Here is a 22,909-nt window from a genome sequence, read left to right on the forward strand (position 1 = left end):
TCGAAGAGGGACCCAGGAATCATGGCAGGTGGAGAATGGGAAATAGGAAACATCTCTGCAGGTGCCTGTATACTTAGACAGAAACAAAGGACTTTATTTCTCTGCAGGAAAATATATACTTAGAGGTTTTAAGTCTTACCCTTAGGCAGACATACACACATACAGAGAAGTCCCGGCGCTTCAGTTTTCTGCTGCATGACTTGCTCCCTTCATTCATCACCCCCTCCCACGCCCAGAGCACGTATGTATATATCTGTCATTTATTTATTTATATTAATGTCTGTTTCCTTCTCTCTAGACCGTAAACTCATGGGGGGCAGGTAATGTGTCTATTTATTGTATTACTGTATTCTCCAAAACGCTTAATACAGTGTTCTGCACACAGTACGTGCTCAATAAGTATGGGATGTGGATGGAGTCCAACTGATTTTCTGATGTCTATCCCAGTGCTTAGCAAATATTTAAAAAAAAGAGAGATTATTTTTTGGTACACACAAGTTTATTTGTACCCTTAAACATACACTGCATTTTACTTAATACTATGCCTATGTAGATATACATTCAGGAAACACATTACTTACGTTTATGCCGGAATACATGTACGTTTACACACTTCATTCACATTTATTGAGCACTTAGTGTGTGCAAAGCACTGTACTAAGCACTTGGGGATGGTCTCTCTCTGTTGCCAAATTGTACATTCCAAGCACTTAGTGCAGTGCTCTGCACATAGCAAGCACTCAATAAATACTATTGAATGAGTGAAAGTACAATTCAGCAATAAAAAGAGAAAAATCCCTTCCCATACCAGATTTAAAGTCTAGCAGAGGGGAGACAGGCATCAAAACATATACACCATTTTATTTAGAGCCTGCACTACTTATATCTATACACCCCCACAAACATTCCATTTACAAACCAACACCCAGACTAGAACCCACAACCTCTGACTTCAAAGACAGAAGACTTACCTTTACTCCACGTGCTGCTCCACACCTGCTGTCTCTCTCCCTACCCTCTTTAAGCTCTTTCTCTAAGAAAAGCCATGTGTTTTTTTTTTTTCTTCTTCAGTGCCTTGATCCTCTGATTGAAATAGGATGAACGAGGAGCTCTCTCTGTGAGGGCTGCGGTAGCCCAGAGGAAAGGGAACCACCCTGAGTCGCCAAAGACCGGGGTTCTAGTCCCTTCTCTGGTATGAGAATCTTAAAAAGGTTCTAATTTCACCCGCACGATCAGCGCTCACAAGGGTGAGCTGCTGAAACAGAGTACTTAACCCTAATGCATCAGTAACCTCTCAAATCTTGTTTTATTTTTACTTTATTGTTAATGAGGCTAATTAAGAACAGGTAAAGTCAATTAACACTAATAAGACAGTAAAGGTAATTAAGAATGATAGGAAGGATCTCTCCCTCTCCGAAGCGATTTCAGGTCAGTTCCTGCTTCTTAGAGAAAGCACATACATGATACATCCTCTTCTCCCTGTACCTTCCAACAGCCATTCATATGAGCACTTACTGGGTGCAAAGCACTGTACTAAGTGCTTGGGAGAGTACAATATAACCACACACAGACACATTTCCTGCCCGCACTGAGCTCACAGTCTAGAGGGGGAGACAAACAGTAATATAACTAGATTAAATACATAAATTACAGATATAAAAATACAGGAGAATCAATGAAGGAGCAAGTAAGAGAGACGCAGAAGGATGTGGGAGACGTGGCACGATCTAGTGGATAGAGCGCAGGCCTGGGAGTCAGAAGGGCACGGGTTCTCATCCAGCTCCACCGCTTGCCTGCTCTATGATCTTGGGCAAGTCACTTCACTTCTCTGGGCTTCAGTTCCATCATCTGTAAAATAGAGATTCAGACTGTGAGCCACATGCAGGACAGGAACTGTGTCCAACCTGAGTTGCTTGAATCCACCCCAGCGATTAGTAAAGTTCCTGGCACATTGTAAGCACTTAAATCCCATTATTAATTAATAAATACAGTTGAATGAATGGGGAAGATTTGGGGACAGGGCAAAGTCAGCGGCCGCAAGGTCACTAGAGTCTTCGATAGTAGTAATAGTATTAAATACTTCCTACATGCAGAGCGCAGTATTAAGCGCTGGCTGTTATCTACGTGACAAGGAAGTGGGAATTTAAGGCAGGAGTTAAAAGTCTAGAATAGATGGTAAGGGCATTAGACTTACGGGAGTCCATGAGAGAGGAGAATGACTGTTGCCGAGCAGAAGAGAGCACAGAATTAAATTCCTTCTCACCTGCTTTGGGATCACTGAGGTGGACCTTGTGCCTGGATTCTCTCCAACAGTGCTCCGTGGCATAAGTCATTTGATGGTGCTCCTGTGAGTTGAGAAGGAAATGAAAGGAGATATAAACAGTGCGGGTGTAGGGAGGTTCGACCCACCATTAAGGGCCCGGAGTTTTCTCCATCCCACAGTCAAGTCCAGACAGAACTAGTTCCCTGCACAGAGCCCCAGGCCCAGTTTTCAGACCCCGCCTCCATACGGAGAGTGGCAGCCTTCTCCTCACTATCCCTCCTCAAAAGCTAACCCCATTATTCATACACACACACAAAAAAAAAATCCTTCCCTTTGCGGTGTCAACAAGGTCCACAGTTCGATCTCTCAGTGGTAAGGCAGGTCCGAGGAATCGACTGGGCCCACACTGCAAGGAGATGGTCCTCAAGGCCAGGACGACGCACTGAACAGCATCTGTTTGGAGAGAAATAGCTGGTCACAGTCCACCCTTGGTCATATTATCCCAAGCTATACCTTGCCGCGCTTCTTTCCATGTCTGAGCCGGTTGGGGCGTACTCACCACTAAGACCTCCTCCGGGTGCCTGGCGGAGGAGCCTGGAGCGTCGCTCCGATGGAAGTCGATCGTTACTGGAGCTTCTCCACCAGGCCTGGCTGAAACCCATATGAGGTTGAAGAAATTGGCCTTGGAAGACACGAGTGGATTAGGGAACCTCGGGGGTTGCATTCCCCCATCCTGCCCTCTGAAGTGTCCCCATCCCTTGCCAAACCCTGCGGTCTCCAGGATTATCAGTTCTCATTGCGGGACACAGAACTGTAGGAAATGGCAGACAACCTGTTTTTTTCTTTGTGGTTTTTTTTTTTGCGGGGGGGAGGCAAACGCTGGTTTTCCCCCCTCCCTCCCCCTCCCAAACACTGACTGCAACACTTTGTCTCATTAATACTTAGCTGTCCCCTCCTCAGAACCCCAGCAGCAGCTCAATCTCCAGGGCAGAAATCTAAATATCAGGCCAGCTTCGTCCACTTCAAGCTTGCGTCCCTTAACTCTGCCCTACAAAATTATTTCTCCACCCTTATTGATCCCCATGTCTATCGCCCTCGCCAGTTGTCTCCCTACCTCCCTCATGCCTTGCTCCCAGGGACCTGGCCAACTACTTTATTAAGGAAATTGACACTCTCAGACATGATCTCCCTAAAAATCTCCCGAGGAGGAGAGAGGAGGAGAGTTTTGTTCGGGTATGGGGTGAAGAAAAAAGCCCAGCACCTGATAAGGCTGGAGTCTCCCGGCTGCTGCCAGTGGGAAATGGCAGCAAACTGAGCACGCAGTCTTAATCCCGCATTTTCTAGATAAGTGAGGCCCAGAGAAATGAAGTGACTTGACCGAGGTCTCACAGCACGCACAGCACGGATTAGAACCCAGGTCCTTCTGACTCCTCCCAGGCCCGTGCTCTATCCACTGGGCCACGGTGCCCCCCACCCGTCTTAGCTCTCTCTGTTCGCACTCACCACATCCATAGCTGAGGCTCCCGAGATCTTCTCAGCTCTATTTTCCTTCCGTGTTTTTCCCAGAGAAGAGGGTGCTGAAGCTGACTCAGAGACCCCCATAACCACAAGGAGTTTCTGCTAAATTGCTTTAACAGCGCCGTTAACAGAATTAGCGAGAGGTGGTTTTTTTTTTCCATTTCATTCTTCCCGCATGCTAAAGGGATAGAATTTGTAGTCATTAGAGACTTTCACTCGGCATTATTGAAAACGAACACTAATCCATGGAAAAATTGCTAACATGATCGGATTTTAACATGATAACTGGAAGCACATGTTCCGGAGGTGCGTTAGAACACACAGGCCGTTCGCTCACGGTTTTTTATACTGGGAGGGTGGAGGTTCTTTAGGTGCCTTTGCAAGTATGGCCTAAGGAAAGCATCCCGGCCTAGTGGAAAGAGCACAGGCCTCAGAGCCCCAAGACCTGGGTTCTAATCCCAGCTCCATCGCTCGTCTGCTCTAGGATCTTGGGTAAGTCTCTTAAATTCTCTGGGCCTCAGTTTCCTCATCTGCAAAATGCAGACTCAATACCTGCTCTCCCTCCTATTAAAATGTGAGCCCCAAGGGATTGATTGCTTGCATTGCCCCCAGCGCTTAATACAGTGCGTGGCACATAGTGAGCGCTTAACGAATACCACAATTATTATTATTATTGATCAGGAGTGATCATTCCCAGTGGTCAGAGGGTCAACCACCACATGTGTCCAAGGTGGCCCTGTCCTTTTGTCTTTTCCCGTGTATTCCTAAGCGGTCACTACCTACCAGGCACTGTATTAAGCCCTGGGGTGGATACAAGCTAATCAGCTTGGATACAGTCCCTCTCCCATATGGGACTCAGTCGTAATCCCCATCTTACAGATGAGGTCACTGAGGCCCAGAGAAGTGAAGTGACTTGCCGAAGGTCACCCAGTAGAGAAGGGGGGAAGCCGGGAGTAGAACCCGGGCCATTCTGACTCCCAGGCCTGGGCTCTACCCACTTGGCCACGCTGCTCCTTGTATTAAAACCAGAGCATACGACGTACCTCAGGGGAAGGGATTCTGTCTAAATTTCTAGCTGGAAATCCAGTACATCTGGTTGATGATGGTGACGCTTTTTTAAGTGGTGTCCGACTGGAAACCTGTTCCCTGATGAGGTTGATCAGATCCGCTGTTAGCTCCTCGGAGGCCGCAAATCCTCCGTCTTGGTTGGGTGCATCCCCCAAACAAAGGGTGCCCGGGTCACTCTGGAGAGGAAAAAGGTGAGATCCTTCAATCCATCCATCCTATTTATTGAGCACTTACTGTGTACAGAGCACTGTACTAAGCCCTTGCCCCTCTTTATTATAAGCCTACTGGCCCTCCCACGGTTATGGCGACGACTTGGAAGGATAGGAATACCCTGCCCTCATGGGGCTGACACACTAAAGGAGGAGACAGACATGAAAAGATTGATATATACTGAAAGTCTCCCACCCTCCCTTCAGTTCTCCCTCCCCTTGTTCCTATTTCTTCCTTCCCCTTTCTCCTCCTTTCATCTCCTTCACTCCTCTCTCCTTCCACCTCCCTCTGCTCTTTATTCCTTTCCCCCAAGCCCCTCTGTGCCCTCTTCAAATCAATCAACAGGCCACAGATTGAGCACAAAACACTCTACTTGTACTAAACACTTGAGAGAGTACAACAGAAGCTAGCAGGATCATTTTTCCAGGATTGTCGTGATTTCGCCGTTCGCTGAAGTCAATACTAAACGTCTAAGCCTTTTCTAGAGAAGTGATTTTTCGTCGGCGTTGTCCCAAATGACAATATTTATAAATGAATTCAGAAAAAGGTGAGATCTGATAGAGGGAATACAGAATTTCACATTCCGCTATGGCCAAGGTATTACCTGTCCATCAGCAGTGGTCATCACGGGTTGACACGGGGATTGAAATTGCAGCTTTTCTCATATGAAAACGCTTGCCAAATGACCGGTAGCAAATTGGTGCCCGAGATATTAAATCAGCGAAGAAACTATTAAAACTGAGTTGGGGGGCACTGATGGGCTTTGTAATAAGCCGCGAGTGAGGAGGGAACGTTAATCTGAACCACTCCTGGGAAGAACTGCATGCACTCCTAAATCAGTGAGAAGCAAGAAGACAGCGAGCTGAATCAGTGAAATTGGGTGAGTTATGGAGTTACCCCAAGGAACGAATAGGGATAGGGTCTGAAAATGTTGACAGTTCTATCTGTGGAAAGTCCCGTGAGTTCCGTTTTCACACATGCTTTCCTTTCCCTGCTTAGACATAATTATAACCGTGGTATTGGTTAAGCACTTGCTACCACGATATTAATTGCGGGGGTGGATATACGATCATCCAACGGGACAGAGCATCTGCCCCAGGTGAGATTCATGATCTAAGCAGGAGGGATGGGGCACTGAATCTCTATTTCACAACTGAGGCCCAGAGAAATGAAGTGATGTGCCCAAGCGAGAAGCAGCGTGGCCTAGTAGCTACTGGGAGTCTGAGAGTCAGAAGGAGCAGGGTTCTCATCCCACTTCCCCCGCTTGCTTGCTGTGGGACCTTGGGCAAATCGCTTCACTTCTCTGGGCCTCGGTTACCTTCAAAGTGGGGGTGACGACTGCAAGCCCCAGGTGGGACAGGGATCGTGTCCAACCTGATTAGCTTGTGTCTACCCCAACTCTTAGTACAGTGGCTGGCACATAGTAAGCACTTAAATACCATTTAGAAAAAAAAAATAAAGTGGTGGAGTCGGGGATTAAAGCCCAGGTCCTGTGACTCCCAAGCTCGAGCCCTTCCCCATTAGACTATGCCACACTTACTTGTTCCATGCTCGGTCTTCTCCTTACTTCCTCTATTTGTAAATAATCTGTAACCGTCCGTCTTCTCCCATTCCAGTCAAGATTTTCCTGGGCCTTCTCTTCCCCCCTTGGAATTTCTCCGGATGGACTTTCCAACTCCGGGGGGCCTGGGAAGTCCTTAAACCCTTCTTTCCATAAGTAGCACTAAATTTCTTGAAGTTTCCCTGATTGCTGAAGTCTAATGGACGTATGGGCTGGAAGGCTTTTGGAAGTAACTCATTTCCATCCCAAACGGCTTCCCAGAAGTCATTTTCACTGGCTCAGATGAGAATGAAGATCTTCTTGGGCATTGTTCTAGCACTTCAGAATCATATTAGCCCGTGAGATATTCCATTTAACGACGGTTTACGTGGTCCCAGATAAATATCAGATCGCAGGGTAAATTAATTATACACCCTGAACTGGGTCCCCAAGGTAGAATCTTGAGACGATTAAGCTAATAAAACAGAGTGATTCTCCATTATTTATATTCTGGCATCGAGCCTCTCCACGCACAGCCATCTGCACTTGTGGAGAGGGACTCCGTAGCAGCCCACGTGTCCATTTCATCCCACAGTCCCTTGCAGCATTGCTCCCTAACTGAAACGATTTAAAGAAAGAACTGTTGGAGACAGACTGTGTCCAATCTATCACAAAAGTTAGCGCATTTCTTGGCCCTTAATGCCTAGTAAATTTCATCATTATAAAAAAAATTAGTTTGGGGTTTTTTTAAAAAAAATTATATCTGTTCTTTCATTCACATTCCCCGCCCACAAAGAGTTTACATCCCGGCAGAATTCCTAATCTTGTCCCAAGAGACTCGGCCGGGAGTCCTGGCCACCGTCAGTAGGTGGAATCACTTCCTAGAGAAGTGGCGTAGCCTAGTCGCTAGAGCGCCGGTCTGGGTGTATGTATGAAGGACCTGCTTTTTAATCCCAGCTCTGTCATTTGTCTGCTGCGTGAGTTTAGGCAAGTCACTTCACTTCTCTGGGCCTCAGTTACCTCATCTGGAAAATGGGGATTAAACCTGAGCCCCATATGAGACAGGGATTAGGTCCAACCCAATTATCTTGTATCTCTCCAGAGCTTAATGCAGTTCTTAGCACACAGTAAGCGCTCTGGGCCATTCTTTCCAGAGAGTTGAGAGGGGCTGTGGGTCGGAGAGAGCTCTGAACCGCTGCCTGGGTGGCCTGGAAGTTTGTCTCCCAGAAAAGACCCAGCCCCCTGGCTATCACATGCAGTAACGGGTCAGCCATGGGGCCTGGAGGCCCCGATTCCCTCTCAGTTCCTGCGATGGATGAGAAGAGGAAAAACCCATGAATGAAATCAGCACAATTAGGCTGGAGGGAGGGAGAGAAGAGGGCTGGTGGGAGGGGGGAAAAACAGAGAAGGAGGGAGGGAAGGGGAGAGGGAAGTTGGGAAGAAGAGGGAGAGAGGGACAAAAATGGGGAGTTGAGACGGGGGAGGGGGAGAGGAAGGAGAAATGGAAGAAGGAAGAGTGAGGGAAAAGGGAAGAGGGGAAGAAGGGGAGGGACAGACACTGTATTCAAAAAAATGCTCCGGTTTTCTTTTCTTTCTTATTCTAAAATGAAACAGGGAGTGAGGAGGGAGGGGGAGAGAAGGAGGGAGGCAGTTTAGAGGAAAATCTCAGCAAAGAGAGCCACAGCCTAAGTCAAAAGGTAGTGATAACACTCCCTTCAATCTCCCCGTTCCCAGGGGCCTGAAAGTGGGTTAAGGAAGGTGGCAGATGGGATGAGAATATTCCAGGAGCAACAGCAGCTGCCAGTCTGTTGTGAGGGTGGGGGGCGGGAAGGGGAAGCCGGTGGCCAGGAAAGGCAACGAAAAAGGTTTATCTCCCGTTTAGTCCATGGGGGAGGGAAGCCAGGACCAGCCACAAAGGCTTGTGTCTCTTCCGAGAAACCAAGGGTCCCTGAACCCAGGGGAAACCAACTATCCAGTCGTGCGTCAAACTGCCTTTGCCTTAATTAATTAATAATCAAGGTATTTGTTAAGTTGTTTCCCATGGTATTTGTTACACACTTACTACGTGCCGGGCACTGGACTAAGCTCTGGGTTAGACGAAAAAATAATCAGGTTGGACACAGTCCCCGTCCCACTTGGGGCTCACGGTCTCGATCCCCATTTCATAGAGGAGGTCGCTGAGGCGCGGAGAAGTGAAGTGACTGGCAGACAAGTGACCGAGCCCGGATTAGAACTCAGGTCCTTCTGATTCACGGACCCGTGCCCAGCCTGGGTGTGAATCTATTTGGTTGACCAGAGGCTAGCGGAGGGGGAAAAACAGGGGTAAAGGGAGTGGGGTCTTCCCCCAAACTATATGGGCTCTTAAAGTCCACAGCCGCAGTAGGCTGGGTTTCAGAGAAGCCACAAGCCATTTTCTCCACTAATAGTTTTCAGTGGCATTGGTCCAAAATGTGGTAATCCTGTTTGTCTGATGACCAAACGTCCTCATTTGCCTGGAGGAACGAGTCTAAAAGCAGAATAAACTGAATTAATTCATAATGCTGAAACCAGACCACCGCCCAAACCTTACCTGGGTGCCCAAAATGCCATTATCTCCTAGCCTGGATAGAGTCTTCGTGGAAGAAAAACCAGGTCTGGCCCAGTTGAGTCGATTAGCCCAATCTCGCAGGGTTTTAAACTGATCCACAGAGCACCGCGTTTAAAATACATTTGCAGGTTCTCGGATAATTGCAATCCACAGTACGTTTCCACAGAGCGCTTCTTCCAAATGCTTGTCGACCCTGATTTGAAGCCGACACCCTGAAATGATCCTAAACTGTAAGCTCGTTGGGGACAGGAGAAATGTGTCCGTTACGCCGTTCTGTCGTACTCTCCCAAGCCCTTAGAACAGTGCTCTGCAAGCGGTAAGTGCTCAATAAATAAGACTCACTTCAGAATAGAAATATCCTTCTGTGTAGGATATTTCCATCTTTCCCCCTCCCTCTTTCTCAAAACCTCGGTCTGGTCTGTAAGCCTCCTTTGTCAGAAATACGGGGGTTTTAGGATAATGGTCTCCTTCATCTGTTTGCTTAGAGGTTTTCTGTTTTGCTGGGTATTGCTGCCTTATCTTTAAAATTCCTCCCACTACATTGGAAGCTATTTTTTCTCTGCCCCTGCTGCCTTCTCTTCCTAGGGAAGGGAAGAAACCATCTCTCTGACTTCCTGTCTGAGGGTGGGTATTGGGTGCTGTCATGGGGGATGATATTTACAGAGAATTAGTTTGGAAGACTGCCTAGTAATGGTAATAATAAAAATAACAATAACTGCATGTATGTCAAGCACTTAACATGCACGTGCACTGTACTAGGCACCGGGAGAGATACACGAAAATCAGGTCAGACACAGTCCCTGTCCCACTTGGGGCTCAACAGCCTGAGGAGGGAACAGATATTGAATCCCCATTTTACAGGTGGGGAAACTGAGGCCCAGAGGAGGGAGGGACTGAGCCATCCGGACGTTAAATGGCCCCTACTACCGGTTTCAAGATGGCCCTTGTGTTTTTGAAGACAAAAACAGTTCTGACAAAATGACAGTGTGTGTCATTTATTTAGCGCTTACGGCGTGCTAAGAGCTGGGGTAGATGGAAGATAATCGGATCGGATGTAGTCCCTGTACTCTGTACCCCCCTTTTACCGATGAGGAACAGGGGCCCCACGGTGCTTAAGTGACTTGCCCAGGGTCACGCAGAGGAGGCCAGGGCCAGAACTGAGAATGGAAATCTTCATTTTGTTATCCGTTAAATGAGGAATAAATGCCTGCCCTCCCAGGTACTTGGACTGCCAGGCCCTTATGGGTCAGGTCTACTATGTCTGACTTGATAATCTTGTATTTATCCCAGAACTTAAGCACTTAACAGGCACCGCAATTATTATTACTCATCATTATAAACACAGTTACCTTAAAGTTATTGTGCGATCAGACTCGGCGCCGCCGTTTCCAGCAATAATCGGATCCCGGGGAAACCCCGTCATCTCTCCTTCGTTAGCACTGCGAAGGGAACCCGTCGCGAGCATTTAAAATTCACCGTGCATTAGAGATCTCAAGAGGTGCTGATGATCGCCGATAGGTGTCGGAGAAACGAATCCAGTGCAATAATCAACTCCAAGATGCGTGCTTTCCAAACAAACTTTATAAGGCGAATGTTTGTCTTCTGCAGCCTTCCTGTACCTCCCTCAGAGGGCCCGAAGTTTCGACCTCGGACTGTTTCAAATGTCTTCGAATCATCCCCTCCCCAACTCCTCATTTCCCACTGGAAATTCCATGATTACCATACTGTAGGAGAAACTCCGGCATTTCGTCTCAGCGTCAAGAATCTCTGCGTCACCATGCACTGGATCAGAGACCTCTGGGCATTTGATATTTGCCCCACCCTCAACCCCACAGCCCCTACGGATGTATTTTTAGATTATTCGTTATTAATTATTTATATTAACGTCTGTCTAAGCTCTTCGAAGCTCGTTGTGGGCAGGGAACGTGCCCGTTAACTCCGTTGTACTGTAATCTCCCAAGTATTCATTCATTCAATAGTATTTCTTGAGCGCTTACTATGTGCAGAGCACCGTACTAAGCGCTTGGAACGAACAAGTCGGCAACAGATAGAGACGGTCCCCGCCGTTCGACGGGCTCACGGTCCGATCGGGGGAGACGGACGGACGAGAACGATGGCGACAGACAGAGTCGAGGGGAAGAACGTCTCGTAAAAACCGATGGCGACTGAATAGAATCGAGGCGATGTACGTCTCATTAACAAAATAAATAGGGTAATGAAAATATATACAGCTGAGCATGTTGTACAAGTACACGTTGGAGTGCTCTGCAAACAGTAAGCGCTCAATAAATAACCAATTGAAATTTCTTCAGAGAAAGCCCGATACAAGTAGGACACCAGAATAAGAGGAGGTTTCCTGTTTTGGGAACTCGACCCCAAAAGCCAGCCGATAAATCCATCATAGTACCACTGACTGTGGTACCTGCTCGATACATTCAGTTGGAAGTTCCCTGAGGGCCGGGACTGAACTTTCTATTTTGATCAGATGCTCCCAAGCATGTCTCAGCAGGTGCCCAGTACTACACTCGGTATTCAGTAGATACCCAACTCAGTATCCTGCAGTTGCGAGGGGCTCTTCACACAGTAGGTGTCCAGCCCAGTGCTCTGCCCACAGTTCGTACCCAGTACGGTACTATTTATTCAATAGTATTTATTGGGCGCTTACTCTGTGCAGAGCACTGTACTAAGCGCTTGGAATGGACAATTGGGCCACAGACGGAGACCAGCCCTGCCCAATAACGGGCTCACAGTCTACTGTCCCAGCAGAGTGGGACATTCAGTACAGCACTCAGTAGATACCCAGCACAATGTTCTGCACAGAATAAGTAGCCAGTACAGCATTCTGCAGTCCGTACATAACCGGGACAGAGCCCTGCATACGGTAGGCACTCAGCACAGTGCTTTTCACACCGTCTGTACCCAAGAGAAAGCCCTGCACAACTAGGTATCCGGTACAGCGCTCTATCCACAGCAGGTGGGAATCACTGATCTACAGGAAGGACACTCACTCTCAGCTCTTCCAGAACGCTCAGTACAGTGCTAAGTGCTTAATGCAGTGCCCCGCACACAGTGAGCTCGCGATGACTCGTCTGCTGTGACCTTGGGCAAGTCACTCTGCTTCCCTGTGCCTCACTTACCGCATCTGTAAAATGGGGATTAAGACCGTGAGCCCCATGTGGGACGGGGACTGTATCCAACCTGACTGTGGCCATGGGTTCGAATCCCGGCTCTGTCAGCTGCGTGACTGTGGGCAAGTCACTTCCCTTCTCTGTGCCTCAGTGACCTCATCTGGAAAGTGGGCGTTCCGACTGTGAGCCTCAGCCTGGATCCACCCCAGCGCTTAGAACAGTGCTCTGCACAAAGTGAGCGCTTAAATACAATCATCATCATCTTGTATCTTTCCCAGGGCGCGGAAGGTACCTAGTAAGCACCGAAATACTATTTTTGAAAAATGGATAACTATTGATCCATTGACCTGTTTTAAACGAATCTCCCCAGTAAAGGCTCTAACATTCTCCAGCTCCACACTCCACAGAGAACGGAGACCCTAAGCCAGCCTCACCTCTAACGCGCTCGAGAATAAAATCGATATCCTATCCCTAACCTAAGCAGAGTGTTTCGTTTTGACTCGTGTAACTATTTGTTTTCTCCATGCGTTAGACCCGCTTAAAAGAAAAGGAAAGGGGGGAAAAGAAACCCATCCTAAGCCAGAATAATCCATCTGGGCATCACCGCAGCCCCAGCGACCCAGTTGAAAGGATGTTGCTTTGACTTGAAAGCCGCTGTTTGTCTTTAATTAGGAAGAAAGAATGTGCGTGATTTACGGCCGGCTTTCTCCGAGCCCCTTCCCTTCTCCATCTCATCCGTTCAGGTAAAAACGCTCTTCCCTCTCCGTTCCGGCACTAAATCAATGGGGCAAATGTGAAGGTCTTCTCCACGGAGCGCTTTGATTTACAGGGAAGAAAGGAGGGGAAAGAAGAAAAAGGCAGAGATGCTATCGAATCTTCTCCTTGGGCCCAGGCAAAGATGGCGTGATGCTAGATAAATGAAAAAGAAAAAAAAAAATCCTCTCTCGATACTATAATAATCCTTTCACGAAGCCCGCTTTCAGACGGAGCTGATGGTAAGACGTTCTACTGTGCTTTCGTTCGAACACGTTCAGGCTGATATTCTGTAACTAGTATAGAATATGGGTGGGAGTGCAAGGGGTGGGTGGGGAGACAAGGTCAAATCCCCTTCTCTTTTTCCAGCTTCATCACCCACTGGGCTCTGGATCAGTCGGTGATACCGACTGAACGCGTCCTCTATGCCGAGCCCCACGCTAAGCGCTTGGGAGAGTACAGAGAGTTAACGGCTGCGATTCCCTGCCCCAGAGGAGCTTCTCATCAAAGATGGGAGTCGCCGAACAAAGAATCCAAGAGATTCAATCGATCGATTAATCAACTGTAATAATAATGTTGGTACCTGTTAAGCGCATACCACGTGCCGGGCACCGTTCTAAGCGCTGGGGTGGATCCAGGGTCATCAGGCCGTCCCACGTGAGGCTCACGGTCTTCATCCCCGTTTTACAGGTGACGGAGCGGAGGCCCAGAGAAGCGAAGCGACTCGCCCACGGTCGCCCAGCTGTCAAGCGGCAGAGCTGGGATTCGAACCCACGACCTCGGGCTCTCTCCACCGAGCCACGCCGCTTCTCCACGGTAGTCCTCGAAAGCCAACTGTGTACGGAGCCCGGGCCTGAGGACTTGGGAGAGAACAACAGGAAGACGGACCCCGAAGGAAGTTCCAGGGAGGAGGAGGGGATCGGATATAAAGCTGAGATCCCCAAGCTCTATTTCACTTTGCCTCGTCTTCCCCTATGCATTCGGATCGGTACCTTCTGAAAGAGAAAAGAAAAAAAATAAAACTCTCCCTAAATACCATTGATTGAGCACTTACTGTGTGCAGAGTGCTGTAATAAACTCTTGGGAGAGTACAATAAAATAATACAGTCTCTGCTCTTAAAGAGCTTATAATCCAATAGCAGAAAGTGGTGGACCCAAGTCTGTCAATCCATGGTATTTATCAAGCACTTACTCTGTGCAGGGCACTGTACTAAGTGCCTCTAGACCGAAGCTCATGGTGGGCAGGGAAAGAGTCTATTATAGTGTACCTAATACACCTAATCTACTATAATGAACCTAATATAATTATATTATACCTGATGTAATACACCTAACATAATACGATATAATAATAATAATAATGTTGGTATCTGTTAAGCGCTTACTATGTGCAGAGCACTGTTCTAAGCGCTGGGGGAGATACAGGGTAATCAGGTCGTCTCACGTGAAGCTCACAGTGAACCCCCATTTTACAGATGAGGTCACGGAGGCCCAGAGAAGCGAAGGGACTTGCCCACAGTCACACAGCCGACAAGTGGCAGAGCTGGGATTCGAACTCATGACCTCTGACTCCCAGGCCCGGGCTCTTTCCACTGAGCCGCGCTGCGGGCAGGGAAAGAGTCTATTATATCGTACCTAATATAATATACCTAATCTACCGTAATGAACCTAATGTAATGTAATTATATTATACCTGATATATAATGTATAATATATTGTACCTAATATAATAGTTATATTATCTAGGACAAAATCACTGTCCTATAAATCGGTGTTGCGGCTTTCAGGCCGCTGATCAATTAATCACGAGCATTTACTGAGCGCTTACCTTGCGCAGAGTACTGTACTAAGCTTAGATTTTTGCACTGCACTGTACTAAGCTTAGTACAGTGCTCTGCACATAGTAAGAGCTCAATAAATAGCCCGACTGAGCCTAAGTAATAGATGGTGTACCTGTACACCAATATATACCTCTGGGCTGAGGGAGGGCAAAAATTCCTAAGTCCTAAAGTTGACAACGGCCGGTGTGGAGTTCAGGAGCACGGTTTTGTGGGAAAGAGTATGGGCCTGGGAGGCAGAGGGCCTGGGTTCTAATCCTCTTGTCTGCTGTGAGACCTTGGGTAAGTCACTTAAGTCCTCTGGGCCACAGTTGCCTCATCCGCCAAGTGGGATGCAATACCTGTTTTCCCTGCACAGACAGCGAATACCGTGTGGGACCCTGTTATCCGCCATCTATCGCGGTGCCTAGTTCAGGGCTTGACACACAGTAAGTGCTTACCAAATACCACTACAATTGTCATTTATTACTACTCTCAGTCGTAGTATTAATCAGGGAAGGTTAACCGGCAGAGGTGGGCTTTTGAAAGCTTTGAAAGGAGGGGGTTAAACGAAAAGCTCTCAGTACTAAGACCCTCTGCCTCCATTTGGCTCGTAAACCTCTGGCCAGCAACAACATTTCGCTCGTTTTATAAAATCATCCTCTCCGGAGCAGGAAATCTGTCTTTCCGTTTCACCCGGTCCCCCGTCTAGCATCCTGAAGAAGCTTAATGCAGATTTATTGCATTAGCAACTCTTCTAATCATATCACGGCGCAATATCGCTTGTTCCAGGTCTAACATCATCTCGAAGAAAAAGAGATCATTTTAATACCCAGCCTGGGTATAAAGCTGCCTTCTAAAACCGGTTATTAGTTTACCAGGTGCTCATTTACATAAATTAGGGTAAAACAAATGGATAAATCTGACATGTTTATTTCTTTCAACAGGTCTAATAATTGGAACCGCGAAAGCCTGGAAATATTTCGTGCGCTGTTCTCATTTTTTCGGCTGTAGAACCCAGCCATCCCCAGAGGCAGAAGGAGTGTTGAATTAATTGAAGTTTCTCCTTATTACTTTAAAAATATCCGTGCATCCTTGACCCAGATTCCTCAGAGAAACCTTTTCGTTCCAGCTCCTGGAGTCGACAGAGAAATAGCCTCACCAGTTGTTCCTCAGGAAAAGGATTTGTGTTTTGGGGGGGGGGGGGGGGGGGGGTTTCACGGTATTTGTTAAGCACCAGGCACTGTACTAAGCACTGGGGTAGCTACAAGCTAATCCGGTTGGACACCACTCATGTCCCACATGGGGCTCCCGGTCATAATCCCCATTTTCTAGATGAGGAAACTGAGGCCCAGGGAAATGAAGACTGTAAGCCCGTCAAACGGCAGGGACTGTATCTGTTGCCGACTTGTTCATCCCAAGCGCTTAGTACAGTGCTCTGCACATAGTAAGCGCTCAATAAATACTATCGAAGTGACTTGCCCAAGGTCAAAGAAAAGACCTTGCTTAACGCTTCTCCCTTCAGCGTCACCCTGGCTTGCTCCCTTTATTATAATAATAATAATGTTGGTACTTGTTAAGCGCTTACTATGTGCCAAGCACTGTTCTAAGCGGTGGGGCAGATACAGGGTGATCAGGTTGTCCCTCGTGGGGCTCACAGTCTTCATCCCCATTTTACAGATGAGGGAACTGAGGCACAGAGAAGCTAAGTGACTTGCCCAAAGTCACCCAGCTGACAAGTGGCGGAGCCGGGATTAGAACCCACGACCTCTGACTCCCGAGCCCGGGCTCTTTCCACTGAGCCACGCTGCTTCTCGTGCTTTATTTCCCCCACCGCAGCCCCACGGCACTTCTATGTCCATGTCTGTCATTTATTCATAATAATTTCTGTCTCCCCCTCTATTCAATAGTATTTACTGAGCGCTTACTATTTACAATACAATAGTATTTATTGAGCGCATTTTCAGAAACTCCTCAGCCTGGCTCTTTCCTCTCTCCCGGGCCCCCGAACGAGCCGGGAATCACCCCGGCCGCTGACCCTCAGCCCGCCCCGAGACCCACGACCGTCCCCTAAAAGCTGGACCCGCAATCAGCTGTCCCTCTGGCCTCGTCCTCCTTAACTGGATAATAATGTCGGTATCTGTTAAGCGCTTACTCGGTGCAGAGCACCGTTCTAAGCGCCGGGGGAGATACGGGGTCATCGGGTCGTCCCACGTGGGGCTCCCGGTTAATCCCCATTTTCCAGATGAGGTCACCGAGGCCCAGAGAAGTGAAGTGACTCGCCCACAGTCCCACAGCCGACAGAGCCGGGAGTCGAACCCGTGACCTCTGGCTCCGGAGCCCAGGCTCTTTCCACTGAGCCCACTGGATCCTCCCTCCACGAGCCCTTCGGTGAGAGCGGAAGGGACTCGTCCCCGGCCCTCCCAAAGTAAGAACAGAGCGAGGATCTCTGCAACCTAAGGAAGAAATTGATTCGTGCTCTGAGGAACGTAAATTTTAAATTGAATAAAGACAAGAGAAAATGAAATTTTGTCAGCCCAGAACGTATGGAAATGGATTTAATTCACTGAAAAGAAATCCCCTCTTTTAGGAGGGGAGCTGAGCATTAGTATCTTGCTGACTACCGGGAAAGTATAAATTAGGGAGAGATAAATCTGTGAGTATTTGGACACCAAATTACTTTAGTATCTTTCTGGTAAAGTTCACCCTTTCATGTAAAACACTGTGTGACATTTCTCGAAAAAATTAAAAAGCCATTTTTTCCTGTAAAATGTAATTAAATGAAGACCTTAAAAAAATAACACAAAGGCAGATTCGTTTACATCGTCGGGCTCGTCTCTATCTGCAGCCCAGGAAAATCACTGTCCTAGAGGTTGGTGGTCAATCAAGAGCATTTACTGAGCGCTTACCTTTCATTCATTCATTCAATAGTATTTACTGAGCGCTTACTCTGTGCAGAGCACTGTACTAAGCGCCCGGGAGCGCAAAACAGTCGGTAGATACGATCTGCTCGACTGCACTACTGCCCAGTTACTCCGACGGTCAGTTGGAAAAGCGATTTGGCCTGGATCCAAGAGCCCACGTTAGGCTCCCAGTCTCAATCCCCATTTTACAGATGAGGTCAGAGGCACAGAGACATTAAGTAACTTGCCCAAAGTCACACAGCAGATGAGTGGCGGGACTAGAGAAGCAGCGTGGCTCAGTGGAAAGAGCCCGGGCTTCGGAGTCAGAGGTCATGAGTTTGAATCCCGGCTCTGCCGCTTGTCAGCTGTGGGACTGTGGGCCAGTCGCTTCACTTCTCTGGGCCTCAGTTCCCTCATCTGGAAAATGGGGATTAAAAGACCGGGAGCCCCACGTGGGACATCCCGATTCCCCTGTGTCTACCCCGGCGCTCAGAACGGTGCTCGGCACGTAGTAAGCGCTTAACAAATACCAACATTATTAGAACCCAGGCTCTGTGACTCCTAGGTCCGTGCTCTTTTGACTAAACCTTGATGCTTCCTAGAACCCACGTCCTCCGACTCCCAAGCCCCTGTTCTTTCCACTAGGCCAAGCTGCCTTGCCGCCCTCCCCGGCAACGCACAACATACGCACGTCGTCATCGGGGTCACCACCCATCGAAATCCCTCCCTCGCCCCCTCAACCTTCAACCCCCTCCTCAGTTCACCAAAAGGTACATTTAAATCATTTGGGAAACTCTGTAATGAACCCCCCTTCCAGCCCCCTCTGCACCTCCCCCAACCTCATCGCCCAAATTCCCCCATCATTATCGTCGCCGATCCAACAGAAATCGACAATCCCACCAACTCCGGGCCCGCCCTGAAAAAGGAAGCGGGGAGCTGAAGCGGCCAGAGGCCCCCTACTCACCAAAGCAGCTGGTGGACCCCGCTCTGTCTCCTTTCCACTTCAATGCTGTGGGGCTGAGGGTGGGGTGAATATTAAGCTCTTAGGAGGAGAGAAAACAGTAGTCAGATATGATTCCTTTGTAGGATGCGACCAATTCAACAATAGCCACTGGCGTTGGTTAAGCTCTTTCCAATGAGACGCAAGTCCTAAGCTCATTATGAGCAGGGAGCCCGACTGCCGACTCCGTCGCACCGTACTCTCCGTAGCATTCAGTACAGAGCTCTGCACGCGGTAAGTGCTCGGTAAATACGATTAAAGGGAGACGATAAACGATTACGGTGTTTGTTGAGCGTTACTACGTTCCAAGCGCCGTTCTAAGCCCTGGGGTAGATGCAAGGTAATGAGACTGTCCCCCGCGGGGCTCACAGTCTTAATTTCCATTTTACAGAAGTGGTAAGCGATACGGAGACATTAAGCGACTTGCCCAAAGTCACACAGCCGACAAGCGGAGCCGGGATTCGAACCCATGCCCTCTGACCCCTCCCCCCCCCCCGGCCCGGGCTCTTTCCGCTGAGCCACGCTGCCTCCCAAGCGCACGGGCGCCACAGAAAGGAAAACGGCGTTACGATCGTCGTCTCTATTGCTGAACCGGACTTTCCAAGCGATCCGTACGGTGCTCCGCACGCGGTAAGCGCTCAATAAATAGGACCGAACGACCGACCAGATAAGGCTGGTTCTGTGGGGAGGAAGGAGGGTGGCCTCTCCGGTCCTTCCCTTCCCTTCTTTCCCTAGAAATCCAACCCCCCCCCCTTTCCTCTTTCTCCACTGAAGGTCTGGCTTTGCTAATCTTCCCCCACCCCTCCACCTGCTCGTTATGAGCTCATCGAATGACCTAATCACCACCGCCCATTAAGAGGCTGAGATCATGGAGCATAATGACATCTGTTTCCAGGGTTGGCCAGAAGCAGACAGAAAATACTCTTTTATTCGAAAAGCTGGCCCAGGACACCATACCCCATAAATCTCCTACTTCGGGAAATATGAAAGACCCTCCCCGCCCCCCGATACCCGGGAATTCGTTACAGTTCTCGGGATTATTGGTGATGGACAGTATTGGGGATTTTTCTTATGGTGTTTGTTAAGTCCTTACTGTGTGCCAGGCACTCTTCTAAGCGCTGGGGCAGATACGAGCTCATCAGGTTGGACACGGTCCCTGTCCCGCAGGGGGCTCACAATCTTAATCCCCATTTTACAGATAAAGCCACTGAGGCCCAGGGAGATGAAGCTGCTTCATTCATTCAACCGAATTTATTGAGCGCGTACTGCGTGCAGAGCACTTTACCAAGGCTTACCGTCTAGGAGGACTTGCCCGAGGTCACACAGCAGACAAGTGGCGGAGTGGAGATCTGAACCCAGGTCCTCTGGCCCCCAAGCCTGCGTTCTCTCCACCAGGCCGCGCCGCTTGCCCTTCTTCGGAGGGGAGAGCGGCCGACCGTCCCACGGCCCACTCGGGCAGCCAAGGGCCGGAAAATAGACAAGGGCAGGGTCTCCACCCCCTCTCCGAGCCCCTCCCCTCACCTTGGAGGCCTGCAATCCCCGCTCCAGTTAAGGGTCGCCCTCTGCAAGAGAGGGCCTGAACACCAAGCAACCCTAACTCCCAGCCAAGCTCACCAGACGCTGCTCAGAACAATTAGATCCAAGCTGTTTCTGCTTATTGTTCGATTGCGCTCTCCCAAGCGCTTAATACAGTGCCCTGCCCGCAGTAAGCGCTCAGTAAATACGATTGAAGCCCACCCCCCGCATTCCCATCCCCGCGCATCGGGGGTGTCTAGAGCTGCACCAAGTTCCTACATAAACCAGTGTCACTTGGAAAACATTTTAAGTGGTGAAGATTCACTTCATTAATAATAATAATAGCATCTGTTAAGCACCTATTATGTGCCAAGAACTAGCCACCTGTCAGCTGCGTGACTTTGGGCAAGCCACTTGACGTCGCCGTGCCTCAGTTACCTCATCTGTAAAAGGGGGATGAAGACCGTGAGCCCCACGTGGGACAGCCTGATCACCTCGTATCCTCCCCAGCGCTTAGAACAGTGCTTGGCAAATAGTAAGCGCTGAACAAATGCCATAATTATTTACTTATGATTATTTGTTCTAAGCTCTGGGGTAGATAAAAGGTAATCAGTTTTCCCAAGTGGAGCTCACAGTCTTAATCGCCTTTTACAGCTGAAGTAATTGAGGCCCGGAGAAGTGAAGCGACTCGCCCACAGTCACACAGCTGATGAGGGGGTGGAGCTGGGATTAGAACCCGCGACCTCTGACTCCCAAGCCCGGGCTCTTTCCACTGAGCCGCGCTGCCTCTCGTGAAAAGTGTCTTTTCTTTCTCTAAGGTCCCAGGTTATCCACCGGTGGAGGATGTTTCCCCAAATACAGATTGCTTTATTTTCTGGGTAGAAAACATTCTGTTTCACTGCACAGAGAAGTGAAGTGACTTCCCCAAGGCCCACAGCCGACGAGAAGCAGCGCAGGGATTAGAACCTAGGTCTTTCCGACTCCCAGGCCCACGCTCTTCGTAAAACTCCCCCCTTCACAAGTGCTCAGGGAAGCAGCGCGGCTCAGTGGAAAGAGCCCGGGCTTGGGAGTCAGACGTCATGAGTTTGAATCCCGGCTCTGCCACCTGTCAGCCGGGTGACTGTGGGCGAGTCGCTTCACTTCTCTGGGCCTCAGTGACCTCATCAGTAAAATGGGGATGAAGACTGTGAGCCCCAAGTGGGACAACCCATTGGCCTTGAATCCGCCCCAGCGCTTAGAACAGTGCTCGGCACATAGTAAGCGCTTAACAAACACCGACATTATTATCCGACAAATTACTCTCTCCTCCTTCAAAGCCTTACTGAAGGCCCATCTCCTCCAAGAGGCCTTCCCTGACTGCGCCCTCCTTTCCTCTGCTCCCACTCCCTTCTGCGTCGCCCTGAGTTGCTCCCTTCATTCATCCCCCACCCCCGTCCCAGCCCCATTATTTATATTATATTATTTATATTAATAAATATAAGAAATAAATAATAAGATAAATATTATTTATATTAATATCTGCCTCCCCCTCTAGGCAATAAGCTCATTATAGGCAGGGAATGTGTCCCTTTATTCTTCTACTGTACTCTCCCAAGCGCTTAGTACAGTGCTCTGCACACAGTGAGCGCTCAATAAATACGACTGGACCAAAGAATGAATTCTTACCCCTTCCAATGTTGGCAAATAATTCCTCTCTTGGGATCTTCCATTAGACTGTAAGCTCCTCGAGGGCCGGGAATAGGCATCTTCCACGAGCCATAACCTCTCGAGAACTCGGTGCTGCGTTTGGGACTCGCACGGAGCACCTAATTGATGACACCGTCCGCCATCATCGGGACCAAAACGTGCAGAAATTCTCGTAGAGGTGCTGGCCCTTTCTAGGTGAAGATTCGAACCGTGCCCCAGCTGAACTCTTACTCCAGCCTATTTTAAGGACACATTATTTTTAAAAAAGAATGAGCCTAATTATAAAGAGCCACCGCCTCAAACCAATGACGGAAATGAGCGCGTAGAGGGAAAACCTGCCAAGCAAGCAAATGCAGCGTTTAGCTTCCACTGCATCATTTAGTTCAAAACCGTTATGGATCAACTAATAATTCGCCCATTTATTCATGAACGTGAATTCTGATTTCTTTTTCACCTCTGAAAATAATAAGGTCTTTCGGCTGGGTGAGGAATTAAGCAGGACGGGCAAATAAATCCATTCCTCCTCTCTTTTACGATTATTGAATTGTGAACTTCCAACTGAACTTTGAGGTCAACCGCGGAGCGATATTTCACTGCGGCGGCGGCGGCTCTGGCCATCTCGCCTCGTTGCTGGTGATTTATCCGGGGATCCGCTGGAAGAATCCGGCCAGAGCATGGGATGGAATCTGCAGATGGAGGCCAGCTGGCTCCTTTCAAGGCCGGGGCAGGGGTAGGGTAGAGGCGGAGAGACAGATCTAGGTAATTCACCCGCTGTGGCGATCACGGTTTATCCAAGTGGGGAGCAGAACCGTCTCTGATGTCTCTAGGGGTGGCCTAGTGCTCGATATTAAGCTGGGCCTTCACGACGAATTTGTAGTTTAAAAATCAGGAATCAAACTACACGCGGGAAGCGGGATGGCC

General features: G+C 48.8%; 2 long non-coding RNA genes across 2 annotated transcripts; both read right to left on the reverse strand.

The window, feature by feature from the left end:
* Positions 1-1,808: 1,808 nt before the first annotated feature.
* On the reverse strand, positions 1,809-6,211 carry LOC114807341. The gene is made up of 6 exons (XR_003755388.1): positions 5,664-6,211; positions 4,825-5,025; positions 3,767-3,959; positions 2,823-2,945; positions 2,264-2,716; positions 1,809-1,848 (listed from the first exon to the last, which is right to left on the reverse strand). It is a non-coding gene; the product is annotated as an uncharacterized LOC114807341 (long non-coding RNA).
* Positions 6,212-6,594: 383 nt separating this feature from the next.
* LOC114807342 lies at positions 6,595-11,031 on the reverse strand. Its single transcript, XR_003755389.2, has 3 exons — positions 10,536-11,031; positions 9,169-9,398; positions 6,595-7,217 (listed from the first exon to the last, which is right to left on the reverse strand). It is a non-coding gene; the product is annotated as an uncharacterized LOC114807342 (long non-coding RNA).
* Between the last annotated feature and the right edge of the window lie 11,878 nt (positions 11,032-22,909).

The sequence above is a fragment of the Ornithorhynchus anatinus genome, chromosome X2 (genome assembly GCF_004115215.2).
Source record: "Ornithorhynchus anatinus isolate Pmale09 chromosome X2, mOrnAna1.pri.v4, whole genome shotgun sequence".
Lineage (NCBI taxonomy): Eukaryota > Metazoa > Chordata > Mammalia > Monotremata > Ornithorhynchidae > Ornithorhynchus > Ornithorhynchus anatinus.